At 33.0% G+C, this 4,963-nt stretch overlaps 1 long non-coding RNA gene across 1 annotated transcript; it reads left to right on the forward strand.

Annotated features, from left to right (window-relative positions):
- Positions 1–211: 211 nt before the first annotated feature.
- Positions 212–4,222, forward strand: LOC138829939 (uncharacterized). Its single transcript, XR_011372800.1, has 3 exons — positions 212–262; positions 632–695; positions 4,034–4,222. It is a non-coding gene; the product is annotated as an uncharacterized lncRNA (long non-coding RNA).
- Positions 4,223–4,963: the final 741 nt, after the last annotated feature.

The following is a 4,963-nucleotide window of genomic DNA, read 5'->3' on the forward strand; positions in this document are numbered from 1 at the left end:
CTTTAATGCTCGCCATCTGGTACCACGAGATCAACTCACTGAACATATTGCAACTTGTATGGACAAAACTTCTCTTGAAGATGATGTAGGTAAGCCTGATAATAAAACACAATCCAACTCAATGTAGGCCCTTTGCACCTGTATACTTCTGTGATGTTAGTTATCTCTTTGTTTGTAGATAACATCATATGGAACGAGAAACAATACAAGAGTTCTGAAAATACATGGGTATATGTTTCCTCTGAGGAAGACTGGGATAAAGGTAAAAAGCTTGTTGAACTTTCTGTAATTTCCATTATTGAATCTCAACTTACTTTGTGCTGTTGTATGCTTTCTTCCTTTAGGAGTGAAATTAAAAATCTTTGTTCAACTTGGATTGTCTTGTATGCTAATATCAATAACATATATGATAATATGCATTCTTAACTGATTAAAAACCATGTCAAACATTTAAATGATATGTTTTTGCACATGGCTAAGGACTCCTTCTTTTCAACCTTTATTAACCAGCTAAAAGTTTCTTGGAAGGCTCTTAAGGCCATCAACCTTGCTGTTTTTCTTTATCGATGTATAATGTTAGAGCCAATCTAAGCTAGCACCTCGATCAAGTATGTAATTCTCCCTTTGGCAGAATCTTTGGAAGATCCTAGCCCAAGTTTTGTTTGGGGCACAAGCAAATCATCTGGCAACAACAGGTAAAGAAAATAATTTTCTTGTGATGTCCTATTTTCTGATAATATTCAAAGTAAAGAAATAGGATAAATGAACAAATGAATAACAAACTCTGTTCCATATACCCATATATTGTGCTCACTACGAATGAAGTTTGGATTGCTCTCTGTAATTGGTGGCAAAAGTCAAGTATAGTTTCACTAGGACCAATAAGATTGTAATCACCCAAATTACTTTAAATCAGAATTAGCTTATCTGAATGTTCTTTTCATTCTGTTATAATCAATTTAAATCCGGGAAGCCATACATAACAGTATTATGTTGGGCCAACATTTTTATAACAATTTTCATGAATTCAGGATTCACTCATCACATCAATTATGATAGTGTAAATGGAAGTATCTTCCACTGGTAATTGATAAATGTACAGACTTACGGGAGGGTTACCATGTCTTCCTTCTGAAATTCATTAAAGAATATTATACGAATGTCTATCTGATTTAAATTTTCTCCACAAATTAGTATAAAATATTGAGGAGATTCTTGAGATGATTTACAATTTGCACTTTGCAAAGATACATATTAATAAAATGTATTTAGAAGTATATTTTAGCAGCAACTCATACATGGATTTCATCTTTCACATTCCTGTATGAAGTATAAATATACATTGGTATGGTATAGATTGGAAATTCAAAATTAGCTGTGCAACTACAAAAGTTATGCTATCTCTTTGTGAGTAGTTATGACAATGTTGAAAGAATTTTAATTGCTAGAATGAACTTGTCCTTCTAGAGTCACAAAATAGATTATATTTTTGATTTTCTGGAATTTGAAAACATCAAGGCTCTCTGACATGGTAAGATGGCAAACATTAAAAAGTGAAGAGTAATTGGCTTTTCTTGGAATTCTTCATGAGCCTTTATTTAATTTTGAATCATGTAATTAGTCTTGCTTGCCGATATGAGACCTCTTTCTTTTTATAACTGAGACAATAGATTCTAGATATATTGATAATGTTAAGAATTTTCTCATCTGATCAGTCTAGAAAAATTTAAAAAAAAAAAACGCATTCAACGTAAGACCAAGGAGAATTTATGTGAGCCTGTCATCACAGTCAGTCCTCATATATTCTTCCTGTGGAAAGGTAGTAAGCATACTAAGTATTTGTCTTCAATTGTCTGTTGTATGTCAAACATATTATATTATTATGTGAAGGATGAATTGGCAGTTTATATGGTAAAGATTTTGCTGAGGATGAGTAATAGTAATAGATAAATTCACCCTTTTATCTGGTGATAATTTGCTAATTCATGAAGATTATAGCGAGGACTAAAACTCATCCTGTTTACAAATTGAACCTATTAATTTAGTGTTTGATCAACAGAATATATTGATTCTTTGGGTTAGGGTGTTTCTCATCCTCTGTCATGCAGAGGAAAATGAATATGTCTTGCTAAACAATTCTGAGGTAGAAAACCACACTTGAGCCAGGCCACCTGATAATGTTAATTCTTGCATCTCACGTGTCTGACACATAAGGATGTAATTATAGATTAATGAAGTGAAAGATTTTTTTTTCAGATTCATTTCTGGAATTAATTCCTTCGAATTCGATAGTATAGAGAGCATTCTCCTTAAGGAAAACCATGGTTACTCATAGACCTGCCGTGTGCATGAATATTGGGAACAAAGACGCTCAAAAATCTTCAGCGCACTCTGGATAACAGAGAAAAGAAACCTGTTACAGGTTGCTTAGGGACCTATAACAGGCTGAAATCTGAGGATCAGATCTCAGGAATATTTGTCAAACTCTCATCAACAATTAACCATCTAAAAACTGGGAGTGTCTCTCTAGCTCAAGTGGTACAAAATTTGAGCTCTGAAGAGCTCAGAGACCATGCCCAAGCCCAAAGTTCAATCCCAATGACCAACAAGAACAATAACCAAAGACAGGAATGTAATGTAATATGCATCAACAATGTCCCATACTCCCTGATATTTCCAAAATCTCTGAATTTTTTCCTTCCACATAAGAACCAGGTAGATTTTATTCACTCCCTACTCATAATATCATGTATTTTCTCTATGAATTTTAGAGTGATGTTTAATGGGGCAGTGATATTTCCTTACTTCATTGGTTATTAGAACACATAATGTGACCCAATGGGATTACTAATTCTCTTCCCTTATGCAAAAATGTCTTACTTATGGAATTATAATTTCTCTGGATGTAAACAGTAGATAAGAGTAAAGAACCTGAAAATTCATGAGAATCTGTGACAGTGTAGGAGACCAGGCTACTTGTTGATTTGTCTCTTCAAGATTTATACAACGCTAGCTTTGCCATTATAGGCAGACACACACACACACACACACACACACACACACACACACACACATATATGCAAATATATATGTATATTTATATATATTTATATGTGTGTGTGAGCTGATTTATGTCTGTAATCAGATATTTGTTTTACCTGTCCATTTGTAGATGCAAATTTTGTGTCTGTGTGTGTGCAAACAAAAATGTTGTACATATTTTCCTACTCTGTTTCAACACCTATAAGTCGATGCTGGGCACATTACTATGTTTTGTGTAATTGAAAAGTGAGGGTATTTTTCCTGCCTTCAATTCTTGATTTTGCTCAGTCATGACAAAAATTAATAACAGGTTATCATGGATTTTTTCATGTGTCTTCGATTGATCCCTAAGCTCGATACAAGTGATATTTTCCAAACATTGGTATGTCCCTGGCATTTAATTCTCATAACCATACATATTTGAGAAAGCATTGTTAATGTAGGAACGTTACACTTAGTTAATGGAAATTTTCTATGTTCATTTTAAAGTCCAATGTTTCAATGTTCATACTGAAAGGTGACATGCATATTTGTCTTAAAGGCTAATTAACCACTATGGATTTTCTTCCTATTTTTCTGGATGCATGATACATCCATGGTTATATTACAAGAAATCTCGTTCAGAAACTGTGCCAAGATATGGCTGAGCCTGAATGGGTGACAGAGTAAATTTTGAAGAACTGGAAAATAATCGCTGAAGTATCAGATTGGCTAGCGTCATATTTCAAATGTGCAATGAAGTTTGAATGTGTTGAGGCAGAGAGTGTCCAAGTGTAATTTGTGAGGTTTGTATACAACGATCAAATTTCAATGGAAAGGGACGTGGAAGTAAGCAAGAATTTTTTTGAAAATAGCTGATGATGTGCTCTCATTAGGTTTTGAATATCTCTCGACCTGCAAGTGAAGTTCTTGTTTATATGCAAAGTACAAATATATATATTCTAGTGTTCTCCACAGAAAGTAAAATAATATTTTTTCTATTTCTTTGCAGGAAACATTCTATGAACAAACCATGAGTTCAAACCATTTCTCATTGTTTCATTTACATTTTACATTTATTAATATATTGTGATGCTCACTCAACCAAATGAATTCATTTTAACTTCTACTACCAATTCAATCTCTAGTGGCCCTTATCTTGAATACAGAAGCAAAGCCGGGTGTTTATGTCCTTATTGGAATTCACCATGTCACTATCCACATAGACATGATAATGTTGGAATATAGAAACTCCAATAATTACATCAAAATCTACATTTGTTTCCCAATAGAGAACAAATCATAATTCATTGTTCTTACGTTTGCCTGTGAATATCATCTTCCATTTCATATATTGATATAATTGGATATATTGGTATAATGAATACATAAAAACTGTAATGGTATTAGTCCTCTTATAAAAATCTTATACCAAATATGTATTCCCAAATAAAATGGCCATTAAAATTTCAAAGGGATTTTTCAATCAACATTCTGAAGTATAATTCTTACTATAAAGCTTCTCATCCATCTCATTGATTTCCAAGTATAATCTCATCTAAACAAGGATTCTGGGAGTTCTTTCCAAATATGTGGCAGAAAAGAACACATAATGTATGTGAACACAAAATACCATTCAAAACTTATTCTTTTGAGGGGACAAAGTGCAGTTTGTGAAGATAGCATGATTTTGTGCTAAAAATGTGTTTTTGTTTTGTTTTTTACGGCATGAAGATATGCAACTTTGGCATTCTAAAATGTTCCAAGAAAGAGTGGACTGTATCTGTAGAGTGTAATAAAAACACTTTTCTGGAACCATATTTCATTACTATGTTCATATTCAATTCGTGTGTAATTTTCCCCACATATATATGCCTCCACATACTTATAGTAGACTTGGCACTGTGGTCCAAAACATTCCTCATGCAAAATGGAATAATTT

The sequence above is a fragment of the Dipodomys merriami genome, unplaced genomic scaffold, assembly GCF_024711535.1.
Source record: "Dipodomys merriami isolate MVZ:Mamm:240054 unplaced genomic scaffold, mDipMer1.0.p SCAF_18, whole genome shotgun sequence".
Taxonomy (NCBI): Eukaryota; Metazoa; Chordata; class Mammalia; order Rodentia; family Heteromyidae; genus Dipodomys; species Dipodomys merriami.